This window comes from Salvia splendens, chromosome 12 (genome assembly GCF_004379255.2).
Source record: "Salvia splendens isolate huo1 chromosome 12, SspV2, whole genome shotgun sequence".
Taxonomy (NCBI): Eukaryota; Viridiplantae; Streptophyta; class Magnoliopsida; order Lamiales; family Lamiaceae; genus Salvia; species Salvia splendens.
Window position 1 is genome coordinate 19,706,301 of NC_056043.1, and position 13,881 is coordinate 19,720,181.

The 13,881-nt window shown below is 42.3% G+C and overlaps 1 non-coding gene across 1 annotated transcript; it reads right to left on the minus strand.

Moving 5' to 3' along the window:
- Positions 1-5,602: 5,602 nt before the first annotated feature.
- On the minus strand, positions 5,603-5,709 carry LOC121759777. Its single transcript, XR_006041723.1, has one exon. It is a non-coding gene; the product is annotated as a small nucleolar RNA R71 (small nucleolar RNA).
- Between the last annotated feature and the right edge of the window lie 8,172 nt (positions 5,710-13,881).

Genomic DNA, 13,881 nt, shown 5'->3' on the forward strand with positions numbered 1-13,881 from the left:
GAAGTACACCACTTTATTATCTAAATTTTATGATTATAATTTTCTTTTCTTATATATTTATACATAAAAATATATATGTAAGTGAAAATGCATATAAACAAAAAGTATGATCATAATTTAATTTTTCTATTTTTATTGGATTTAAAGAGTTATATGTACTTAGTAACTTAATATTAAAAAACTAAATTATAACTATTTAAGTACATAAATATATTTATATATAGGAGGAAAAAATATTACTACCATTTACATTTTAAAATTATACAATATTTCATAAAAGTGGTTTAATAAATCTGTTAAGATTTTAACGCATTAACTAGCTTAGATATTTAGTTAATGTATTAAATTGCGCATGAGTTTTCTGACATAAATCAAGTGGTTTCTGTGCTACTGTCTTGTTTTGGTGCCTTAAATTCTATTATATGATGTATGTCTAAAATTTGGGGATACCCCTTTGTTAAGGATGGATTCCTTAACCGGCACTGGCGGCATTAAAGCTCGGCGGTGAGAGGGATTCCGACGCCCTGATTCAGGGTCGGCGAAGATCGGGTAGAGCTCTGCGTGCAGGGAATTCCCGTCAGACAGAAACGTGGCTACCGTTTTTAAAGCTTGAAAATATGATAGGGAAAATACTTCTCATTAATTCATTCGATGCCTCAATGATAACAATCTATCCTATTTATAATACTAGAATACCTACTTAATGAACAAGAAACAAATATAAGAAAAGATATATCAATCCCTAGTATATCTAAAGTAAATGAAGGCTCGTATCAACTCCCCCACAGTTAAAATCTACCTTGTCCTCAAGGTGGAAACTATGAAGCAACAAAGAGTTGAAAGCAGAAGCTTTAGCGAGTTATCACCTCCTGGATTAAATGCCCATTGAACATTCTAACGTGTCACTTCACCATGTCCGTAAAAAATCATCAAGATAGGACCATGCGGTAGTAAAAATTCAGTGCTAAAACGTGAAGCTTGTCAACAAATCCATGAATTCCCAAACACGCCGTGTAATTTTGTAGCGGAATCAACTGTGCATCGGCGGAAAGCAATGTTGGTCGATGAATCATTCTTGCAACATCACTATCATGCAAATCCACACAGGTAAAGGAAATCTCCTTCAAACTTATTGAAAATGCATATGCAACTTTATTTCCAACTAATGCACACAAATAAGCACTTCCCTTTTCACCAAAACAATTGTTAATAACATCTTGGGATGTCACTCGAGCAAAATCGAGAGATGCGACGACCTTCTTCACTTCCTTAATGGAATCAACCTCCTCTCTGTCATCTAACAATGTTTCGTCCTCTCCCCTGGTATAGGGCTGCACAGCGGGGAGATCACGGTGGGTGCAGGCGGTTCATCTAACAACCCACCCTCCTATCCACCGCAGTCGACGGGGCTGCAAGACGGAGCTAGTGGAGGAAGATTCGAAGAAAGGACAGAAGCTGCAGTGGGCAGTGGCACTGCTGAATGGCAGTGGCTCCTCATGCTCGAGCATTGTGGTGATTGGAAATCTGGCCTGCGATTGGTATAGTCGATGGTGCGATGTCGCGGTTGAGCCGATGAGACGTTGGGGGATAAACCCGACGACACAAAAGAAACATTGGTATTTCTCGGTGGAGGATATTCTATCTTCCGAAGCAATGGAGAAATATCTGGCCAATCAAGATCAGGTGGCGGCGATGACCAGAATTTGCTCACCTGGCGATCCCTGGCATCGACATGAGTATCCATCCTGTCCAAGGCCTCTAGTAAACGATCTAAAAATGCTTTATATACAGTGGAGGACAACAACGATCAATTTGCTGTCTGGGCAGATCTCAACAACTAGGCAGACACAGCGGTGGCCGATCATAATCTGAATATCCCTCGATGCACGGCAAGGCGGCGGTTCCCAACAAGAGGGCTGTCGTGACTGTGGTGGGTCGTAGGGCTGGCAACCTGGCAGTGGTCGGTTACCGGGAGGATCCCAACAGGTAATGCGGTGGGTCTGGACCGATCCCATGGGGCAACGCGGTGTAGGCTGGTGACTCATTGGCGTGCGATGGTTATGCTTTGCATGGTAATTGTGTGGCTGCTGCAGAACATAGGGTGCACGCTCGTACGTGGGTGGCGGCTGATCATAGGGTGGAAAGCCCGGTGGATCACGGTCCCAGCTGGTTACACACCATTGTTGGATCGGCTGGTAGGGATGTAACGACTGCGCAGGCTTAGGGAGGTCGTATTGACGACGATGATAGTTGGCGGAGTCGTATGACATGCCGATGGACTGAGGCGTGGTTGTGGTAGAGATAGCGTGGCTAGTTACCATGCGCGGGTGGATTCCCGTCGGGCAGCGACGTAGCTGTGGTTCGATCGGTGTGGCTTGTAGCTATGGTTCGATCGGTGTGGCTTGTAGCTGTGCGCGGTGGATTCCCGTCGAGCAACGACGTAGATTGTTCGATCGGTATTGTGGAGGGTGAGATCACGATGAAAGCACCAATTGTTAAGGATGGATTCCTTAACCGGCACCGGCCGCATTAAAGCTCAGCGGTGATAGGGGTTCCGGCGCCCTGATTCAGGGTCGGCGAAGATCGGGTAGAGCTCTGCGTGCGGGGAATTCCCGTCAGACATAAACATGGCTACCGCTTTTAGAGCTTGAAACTATGATAGGGAAAATACTTCTTCTTAATTCATTCGATGCCTCAAATGATAACAATCTATCCTGATTATAATACTAGAATACCTACTTAATGAACAAGAAACAAATATATGAAAAGATATGTCAATCCCTAATATATCTAAACTAAATGAAGGCTCGTATCACCCTTCCTCAACTATCGACCTTGTAAACTTTGTGGGGGAGATATGATCGCAGTGCAGTTCGAGCTTGAACTTGATGAGTAAGAATGTTACTCTAGCTGTTAAACTCAATGGGTCGAACTATCCCTTATGAAAACGGCTGATGAGAGTAGCCATCGTGGGGAGACGGACGAACCAGTATATCACCGGTGTACCACCACCACCAGAACCCAAAATGAAGGGCTACATCGAATGGGAGGAGGCAGATATGATTATGTTCTGGTGGATAATTGACAACGTTGAGACTGAAATTGTCATCGTCTTTGCACATCACCAAATAGCGCAAGCCCTATGGGAGAGCCTCAAAATCACCTTCGAAAGCATGGCAGATCCGTACCTGCTCTATGACTTGGAGGAGAGAGCAGGAAAAATTGTCCAAGGAGAGCAGGATCTTGAAATCTACTGGAGACACCTCCATGGAGTTTGGGTTGAAATCGATCACTGCCAACATCAACTGATTGATTGTTGCGACAAGGGGATAAGCCAATTCCGGAAGTACGGGTGTACCAGGCGGCTGCTCAAAATTATGAGGGGACTAAACGCAAGATATGACGGGATTCGACGAGATATCCTCAAAGAGGTGCCTCTACCCTCAGTCGAGGCCGCATACGACCTAGTGAAACGTAAAGCTACTCGGCTTAAAATCATGTCGGCATCAAACTCCGATTCATAGACCGGTGCAACCAACGACATGTCATCATCGAGCCAAGTAGGGTTCGGATTCATGACAAACTCATAGTTTAGGATGGTTTTAGAGGTGTTTAATCAACGATTTTGTGAAATTAAGGTGTTTATTAAGGTTTTCACCCATTTAGTCATCAATTAGATGAAGTAATGAGTTTGTTGGAGTTTTGAAGTAAAAATAGGTTAAAACAGGCAAAACGGAGCGAACGGGTTGATTCCATAGATTTCACCCGATCGGGCATTTTTCATCCGAAGAAACGCCCGCCCGAGCGTTTTTCAAGTGCATCGCGGTCCAGAGAGAACACCCGGTCGGCAGTTTTGCACAGATTCCTTAGTTTGCCCATTTTTCACTCCAAATATAAAAGGGACTTTACACATTCGAGCCCTAACTCCCACACGACGATTCTAAGCAAGAGAGCATGGTTTTGAAGAGGATTTTGAAGGCTTAGGAGCTTCCCCTCTCAAGAGATTGAAGGAGAAGACTCCCCACTATCATTTCTACCGTAGAGAGTTCTAGTTTCCAATTTCTATCCATGTCTTCTTCCATTTTCTTTGTTTTCCTTTTTTGTTTCATCTTTGAACATGAGTAGCTAGATTTTCCTTAGGGATGTGGTGATGTTTGTATGGAATCCATGGGTGGATCCTTGATTTATACTATCTATCTCTTGTGTTGGTTTTTGTTGGTTATTGAGCTCTTATTATCAAATTGCCTAGCAAACAATTTGATATATCTTGTTCTAATTAATGACATTGAGAGATGCATGATTAGAATGGTTAGGTAATGTACAACTGCGTGTGTTACATGTAATCGAGAGATGCATGAGCTAGAGAGAGGACTTGGGTCCGTTGTTCTAGAGAGTTAATCTTGAATTGTATGAAGGAGACTCCTACACTAGGGATTAATCCACGAGTTAGATGCACCCGAGAGGAGGTCTAACCAAATAGCCCGACCTTCCTAGCCACACATGAGAACTAATATATGAGCATGATCCCTAGGTGAAACCCGTGATCCATACTAACGGATCCATATCCCTACCTTTCCAAATTTGTGTTAAAAACCATCCTTTGTTTCTCTTGCTTACTTATTTGGCTTTGCTTGACTAATTTTTCTTTGATCTAAGATATAGAAAACCAAAAACCCCTCTTAGTAGTCTAAATAGTGTTCAAAGTTGCATCGTAATACTCAAACCAACTTTAGTCTTCGAGGATCGATAATTTTAGCTTGCCATATGCTACTTAGCCCGTACACTTGTGGGTGACGCTTTTTATTGCAAAATTAGCATGAGTCAAGTTTTTGGCGCCGTTGCCTGGGACTAAATTTGCTTTTGTGTTTGATATTGTGATAAGATTGAGAATACTAGTTTAGAGATTTTACTTGCTTTATTTAGTTTAGTTTTCTTGTTTAGTTCTAACTTCCCTTTGTTCTTCTCTTGTGTTGTGTAGGTGTGTATACTCACGCGCTCAAGGCGTCTACCCCTTGAGCCGATTGACTTGGAAATAGAAGCCACCAATAGAAGGAGAAGAGGACAAAGGAGGAGAAAGCGAGCTCAACATCTAGTTGAGCCAATGGAAAATCTAAATGGAAACAATGGGGGAGTTCCCCCTCTACCTCCACCTCCACCTCCATTTAATCAAGACCAAATCATTCTCCAATTACAACAAGAAATGGCAGAGATGAGAAGGGAAAGAGAGGAGGAAAGGAGGTGAGAGGCACCGGTTAGAGATGCATTTGGGAATGTCAATATCCCAATTCCACCTTATGATACAAGGGTGAATGCCAACAATTTTGAGTTGAAGACGACATTGATTCAATTTGTGGAGCAACGTGATTACTCGGGAAGGCCCACAGAGGATCCTAATAGGCACTTAGCTAAATTTTTGGAGATCGCCAACACCACCAAGCTTAATGGGGTTCCAAACGATACAATCAAGTTTAGGCTATTCCCATTCTCATTGTCAAGATATGCTAGAGATTGGTTTAATAACCTTGAGCCGGGCTCGGTTACAAGTTGGGATGATTTAGCCCAAAATTTCTTGGATAGGTTCTTCCCTCTTAGCTCCACTCTCAACCTTCAAGCGGAGATCTCTCACTTTAGTATGAAGAGCCAAGAGTCCATGTTTGAAGCATGGGAGAGATTCGATGCTTTGTTGAAGAAGTGCCCCAACCATGGGCTATCTCCAGGCCATCAAGTGAGCCTCTTCTATAATGGATGCTCGGAGTTTATCAAGAGTCAATTAGACTTTGGCTCGGGGGATCATTCTTGGACAAGGGGGTCGATGAGTGCAAGAAGATGCTTCAAAGGACTGCCTGTACTAGCAAGGGTTGGAGCTCGGGCCGAGATGGTTCAATGCCGGTAGCTTCGGTCCTGGATGCGGATGACTTTAATCTTCTCACCCAACAAATGATGATGTTGAATCAAAAGGCGGATAGCCTTAGTGTGGGGGTGGCACCCATGGGAGAACCTCAACCGACCGTTGAAGATGTGAATTACATCCATCAAGGAGGAAACCAAGGGGGAAACCAAAGAAATTTCAACAATTATCGCCCTAACAATGCGGGTGGTAATTATCAAGGCTACCGCCCACCTTTCAACACGCTTCCAAACCTCTCATATGGGAATCCGAGTAATGCTACCCAACCAGCTCCACCTCCCGGATTTGGAGCACCAAGTGGGGCGGCCAATGTGCCCGGCACTTAAAAATCTTCGAGTGATATCACCAATGAGCTTTTGAAAGCTCTCATGGAGAAGACCGATGGGATCATGACACACTCCACCATGAGGATTGATACAGTGGAAACCGCAGTAGTGGTGGTCACCACAAGATTGGGAGCCTTAAAGCACCAAGTGAGTCAAATTGCCCAAGCCGTGGGACAAATACATTAACCTGGACAATTTCCAAGCACTACAACTCAAATCCAAAAGATTGCAAGGCAATCTACTTGAGATGTGGTACAAGCTATGAGAGTCCTCCTATGCCCGAGGTAGAAGCTAAGGAAGTGCCCAAAGAGAAAGAAAAAGATGAGATAAGGGTGGAATCACCTATTATGCCATCCGAGGTTCAACCCGAGGCAATTGTTCCACCCAAGCCAAAAGATGTCAAAATTCCTTTTCCTCAAGTGGTGCACCTCAACATACCTCTTATTGAGGCTCTCCAACAAATGCTCGGTTACCTCAAGTTCTTGAAAGAGATAATGTCAAAGAAGAAGAGGTTGGTTTATTCTGAAACCGAAAATTTGACCGAGAATTGTAGTGCAATCATCCAACAAAAGATGCCGGCAAAAATGAAGGATCTGGGAGCTTCAACATTTCTTGTGTGATCGGGAATGATAGGTAAACTAAGGTCTTGTGTGACTTGGGGGCAAGTATAAATATCATGCCCTTAAGCTTCTTCCGAAAGTTGAAGTTTGGTGTCTTGAAGCCAACCACCATCACCCTCCAAATGGCGGATAAGTTCATGAAGTTTCCCAATGGAGTCCTTGAGAATGTCTTAGTGAGGGTGAATGATTTTATCTTCCCCGTGGACTTTGTCGTTATTTTATCTTCCCCGTGGACTTTGTCGTTTTGGACATGAAGGAAGATTCAAATGTCCCTCTCATCCTCGGAAGGCCATTCCTTGCAACCAGGAAAGCTTTAATTGATGTCACTAAGGGAGAACTCACCCTTAGGCATGGAAACAAGACGACCATCCTCTCTATGTTAGGCAAGATGAAACGCCATGAAATGGAAGAATCTAAGAGAGTGGAAAAAGTGCCCTTGGAAGTTTAAGATTGCAAGATGATACAAGTGGCACATGTGAAGGCTAATGATGATGAGGTTGAGAAACCCTTGGAGGAGATATTTATCCCCAAATGGTTGTTTTGAGGATAAACATAGTTTGGGGGGTAAAAAGAAGAAGGTGGCCAAATTGGAAAATGGAGGATCTAAAGGAAGTGTTGTTGGGGAAGATGTGAAGCCCACTTGGTGGAAGAAGTGGCTATATAAGCTTTATTTGGCTGCTTAAGCAAAGACAAGCCCCGATAACATTATCCGAGTGAGGTTGGGCAATTGAGTGAAAGCTTGAAGACCGTTAAACAATTGCGCTATGGGGAGGAAACCCTTAGTAGGTACAATTTTATTTGAGTCAATGTGTTTTTCTCTCATTTTTAGGAGTTTCTTAGTGTTTAATTTGGGTGTGTCATTTTACGCGTGTTTGATGCACCCAATTACTTTCTCAAGGCAGAGAGTTCGCCCGGTTGGGCGTTTTGCTCATGCAAAAACGCCTGATCGGGCTTTTTCAAGAAGAGTCGCGAGTCAGACCAATCGCCCTAGTCGAGCGTTATGCAATTCAACATTTGCCCGATCAGGCGTTCCGATGCAGTATATATAAACACGCGACCTCAGCCGCAGCGCCTGACTTCTACTAGGAACCCTAGCCACCAACTACCGATTTCCGGCCAATCCCACCCATTTCTCTCCACCAATTCAGGTTATACCTTCATATTAGCACTTCAAATTTGTGTTTTAATCGGATCAATTGGGTGATTCCCACAAGTTCAAGGTGTGAAGAAAATATTGGGGATTTTCATTTTTAAGCGTCAAAGGTATGAATTCTTCCTCCTTTTTCACTTACGCATAGTTCAATCTTGGCTGTTTTCGATTTATTATGGTACAATAGCATGTTGTTTGGTCTAAGTGGACAATTTGGGATAAAGTATGAATTGTGTTGATTGTTTGGTTTGATTTGGTGTTAAGTCTTAGATTCATTTGAAATTGTGAACTTGGATGAGTTGATATGTGGTATTTGGTGGACATTGTCCCTTGAACTTCATTCTTGTATGGATTTTGAGACTATGGAGAGTTGGTTTATTGGAAAAAGTTGTGAAATTGTGGTTTGAATTGTTATATTTGCTATTAATTGAGACTTAAGAGAGAATTTGGCTTAAGCATGTGGATTAGTGTTGTATTGGCTATGTTTTGGAGCGAAAGATAGGATCTTTGCATGCTAGACCAAGTTATAGGACAAATTTGTGCATCACTTGAGCTTCACTTTTGGATTTTGTGTTTGTATGCTTTGATTGTTGATGTATATGCACACTTTCGGGCGTAAAGCCTACACTTATTGTCTTATCTATTGTTTGTGATGTGGAATTGGATAGTGAAGGATACTCTATTGCGCATAGATTATGTTTTATGACAAGTTTGGGGGAGTACCTTCACTTTGGTAATATGCATTAGGTGTGGATGTTTTGGCTGTAAATAAGACCTAATTTTGTCACATTTTCTTTGTAGGTGAAAAATCGTGCTAAGAGCCCAAGATTGTGATGTAGAGTTGCACAACAGCAACGAGAGGAAAAGATGGCAAGCCCTCGAGAAGCTCGATTATAGAGTGTCAAAACTTCCATGCCCAGAAAGCCCTCACTCAGTTGGGCTTGGCACAGTGTTTCAAAGAGCTTTGTGAGGTGGGGCAACTGACGGTGCTCTTCAATGGGAATAATGTTTCCTCCTACCAAGTGCTTACATTATAGTTTCTCTCCACCTTGGACCTGATCGCCGATCGAAGGAGCATTAGAGCAATCAAGTTCTGAATAAGGAACGACCCATATGAGTTGACTATGGAAGACTTCAAGGAAATGCATGGGTTTATGGTGAATGATCACAGAGAGCCGACTGAGTTCGACAAAAATGCATTTTGGAGGGTGATCACGGGGCTAAATGAGACTTTCAAACCAACAGGGCCAATACCTCGATGATCCGAAACCCTATTTTGAGGATGATCCTGAAGGCGTGTGTAGGCCACCCATTTGCCCGATCACAACAAGGCAGTGTGCAGCGGGATGAGCTTTTTCTCTTATGGAGTCTCCTTCACAAGAGGCAGATCAACCTTGCCCATTATATGATCAAGCACCTTGAACGGGCCTCCAAGAAAGACAAGGGGACATTGTTTTGTGCAGGTGTCATAGGGTCCATTGCACTCCATCTGGGAGTATACACTGATGACCTCGTTAGGGATATTGGGATGTCCCTGATGGACCTCAATTATCTGAAGAGAACGGGATTTATTATAGTGGACCAACGTCGGCGGGCCTATCTTTGTCAGAGGGATGAAGATCACTACCCTCTTCCGGACGCAACGAACACATATGTGAACGGTCCCGAGTATACGATGAACTGAAGCATGAATGCTGGCGCCCACAGAGCTGCCAAGGCAGCCAATCCACCCGTTCTCCCATGGCAGTCATATGACCCGAGTCCGTGGTATGGGGAGGACAACCCTCATGTGGAGCTCCACGAGTACATGATTGGAGTTGAGCAAGCGGACAATGAAGAAGAAGATGATGATGATGATGATGATAATGATGATGAGAAGGAGGTCCCCCGTCGTGATGAGGCCGGCACAAGCAATCCGAGGAGAAGAGATAGACAGGAGTGGGAGGACGAGGATATGAGTTCTCTCACCGAGAGAGTGGCCCGGATGGAAGTTTAGACAGGAGGAGTATTGGGCTCGGAATGAAGCCCGTTGGGAGCAGCACAAGATAAATTGAAATCAATTCACTGATTTCAACAACGCGCAATGGGCCAACCTAAACGCTCGGCTCGATGAGCGGCAACATCCGCCCCCTCCGCCGCAATGAAGGTCCATGGGAGATCCACTCTCTTTCAAACTTATTCTAGCTTTGCTTGGAATAAGTTTGGGGGGTGTCTAGTGGATTCTCTCTTACCTCTCTCTCTCGTGCTTGATTTATACATTTGATTGATTATCCCCCAGCCTGTACCCCTATTCTTTTGCATATACTTGATGATGACATTTGGGCATGTAACCTTAACTTATGATTTTCTTTAATTTTGGATTTTGGGGAATGTTTTCCTTGTTTCACTTGTGTTTTTGTGTTTATGTTTCTTTTTAGGAATGTTTTTCTTGTTATCTTTGTGGTTTGAATAATCTCCCTTGGATAGGATGATAGTAGGGTGAGAAAATTGAAGTTTGAACGAGTGTGAGACATGTTGGAGGAGTTGCCAATGATGATTGTGTGCAAAATTTTTTGAAAACCTTGTTGATATGGCTAAGTAACATGTAATTTTTCATTTCAAATTGCCTAAAGTGAAATGCATGGTGCCTTGTCTTTTGCCAAAATGACCTTGTGAGAATTAAGCCTATATTGTTCATAAATGTGTGTTTTATCTCAAGCATGTCATATGTTTCTAGAACTTGCTTGCGATCTTCTTGAGTCTACATAGTGGTTATAGAGACAAGGGAGGACGTTAGGTCATCCTTGTTAGCCAAATCTTACTTTTAACCGTTATCATGTTAATAATCCTTGTTAGCCCACTTTGAGCCGATAAACCTTTCCTTTGACAAACCAAGGGGTTGAATTTCTTGTGTGCCACTTTTGAAAATCAAAAGGAAATGGAAGTTTGAAAGGGGTTTTAGCAAACAAAAAGAAACAAGCTTGTTGAAGTAGAAAAGCAAAAGAAAAATAAAAGAAAGAATAGTGATGATACCATGCAAAGCATTGAGGGAAAAAAGGAGAAAATAAAAAAAAATGAAAGTGAAAAATAGTGAATAATTGGCATTTGGTGAAAAGGGTGATTTGAAGGTTGGAAAAGACAAAAGTGGAATGTTGATAGATGGGAAGAGTGTATGCAAAGCCTAGAACTAGCTAAGATTGGGGAAGAAAGTCGGTAAAGTTGAACAAGTTAGATCTTGGGGGTTAAAGTCACTTTAGCAAAAAATTACCTCACCTATCCAAAGAGCCTACATTACAACCTATAGAGAAGACCTTTCGGACCTTTGATCTTTAATCACACCATAGTAGAGGAGAGTGTAGATTTCGAGCAAGCCTATGCTAAACTATGCATGCCTTGATGATTTGAGAGTGATGTCATGAGCTTATATACACTTTGAGAGTGAGTGAAATTTTCAAATGCACATTGCATTTTCTCCTTGTGAGGGCAATTTGGCAAGGTTGACTACATGATAGTAACTTAAAGTAACACTTTATATAATGTTTTACTTTTCTACGAGGCCATTGATACTTGTTGATTACTTTATTTCTATTGAGGCAATGATGACACTCCAACATCCTTACATGAGTTTGTTTTCTTATTTCTTCTTCTTGTTTGAGGACAACAAAGTGTTTAAGTTTAGGGGAGTTGACAAACTCATAGTTTAGGATGGTTTTAGAGGTGTTTAATCCATGATTTTGTGGAATTAAGGTGTTTATTATAGGTTTTCAACCATTTAGTAATCAATTAGATGAAGTAATGAGTTTGTTGGAGTTTTGAAGTAAAAACAGGTTAAAACGGGTAAAACGGAGCGAACAGGGTGATTCCAGAGATTTCGCCCGCCCGGGCATTTTGCAAGTGCATCGCGGTCCAGAGAGAACACCCGGTCGGCCGTTTTGACACTTATGGATCGCTCGGGCGGGCGTTTTGCACAGATTCCTTATTTTGCCCATTTTTCACTCCAAATATAAAAGGGAGTTCACACATTCGAGCCCTAACTCCCACACGACAATTCTGAGCAAGAGAGCAAGGTTTTGTAGAAGGATTTGAAGTCTTAGGAGCTTCCCCTCTCAAGAGATTGAAGGAGAAGACTCCCCACCATCATTTCTACCATAGGGAGTTCTAGTTTCCAATTTCTATCCATGTTTTCTTCTATTTTCTTTGTTTTCCTTTTTGTTTCATCTTTTTGAACATGAGTAGCTAGATTTTCCTTAGGGATGTGGTGATGTTTGTATGGAATCCATGGGTTGATCCTTGATTTATGCTATCTATGTCTTGTGTTGGTTTTTGTTGGTTATTGAGCTCTTATTATCCAATTGCCTAGCTAACAATTAGATATATCTTGTTCTAATTAATGACATTGAGAGATGCATGATTAGAATGGTTAGGTAATCAACAACTACGTGTGTTACATGTAATCGAGAGATGCATGAGCTAGAGAGAGGACTTGGGTCCGTTGTTCTAGGGAGTTAATCTTGAATTGTATGGAGGAGACTCCTACACTAGGGATTAATCCACGAGTTAGATGCACCCGAGAGAGGGGTCTAACCAATTCCCAGCCACACATGAGAACTAATAGATAAGCATGATCCCTAGGTGAAACCCGTGATCCAAAATAACGGATCCATATCCCTACCTTTCCAAATTTGTGTGAAAAACCATCCTTTGTTTGTCTTGCTTAGTTATGTGTCTTTACTTGACTACTTGTTCTTTGATCTTAGTTATAGAAAACGAAAACCCCCTCTTAGTAGTCTAAATAATGTTCAAAGTTGCATCGTAATACTCAAACCGACTTTTAGTCTTCTATTTTGAGCCTAAATCGGTTTACACCCTTAGAACACATACCTACTGCATGTATAGCTCAAAGTAAAAATGACCCTAAGGAGGGTGGGTGGATTTTTTTACCGTGGAGCAACTAATACTAGTCCTACGATAAGAATAACTTCTCTGAATTTAGTAGGGGGACAAAAAGTCAAATTCAAACTGCCGATGGAGAGTTGACTGTTGTGAGTGGGAGTGGGACTATTGATATTTCTCAACCCTGAAACTCACAAATTGTCATTACATGCCCAAAATGTCTCACAAACTTATGTCTATCATCCACGTGATGAAAGAATTAAACTGTACCTTAGTGATGCATCCAAACTTCTGTGTATTACATGATATCAGGACGAAGAGGATAATTGGGCTTGGTACTGAGCGTCAAGGCCTCTACTACGTGGATGAGATCGCTAAACAAGATGGTTCTGCGATGCTTGCTCACAGATCTGCAAACCGGGAAGCTTGGTTGTGGTATCGTACATTAGGCATCCGTCTTCGGGTTATTTAAAAATTCTGATGTGCTTCTTGACAAACTCAACGGAGCTCTGATGTGCTTCTTGACAAACTCATAGTTTAGGATGGTTTTTGTTGGTGATTAACATAAGTTGTTAAGTAATTTGAGGTGTAAAGTTGAGGTTTCATCCCCTTATTTGCTATTTTTCTAAAACGAGCTTAAATGAAGTTGAACGGCCCAATACAAAGAGTTTGCATGCCCGAGCATTTTCTTGGCAAAAAAATGCTCGCCGGGCATTTTGGCTGAAAACGCACATCAAAAGAGTGAAAATTCGCCCTGCCGACGGTTTCCATCCGAAGAAACGCCCACCCAGGCGGTTTAGTCGAATTACAGGATACTAACATAACGCCCACCTGGATGTTTTCATATATGAAAATCACCCGGCCAGGCAATTGCTACTGCTACCTTATTTTGCCCATTTGTAACTTCGAGTATAAAAGGGACTTCACACACTCGATCCCATAACTTCCACACACACAAATTGAGCCAAATAGAAGACTTAAAAGGTGAATTGAAGTCTAAGGAGC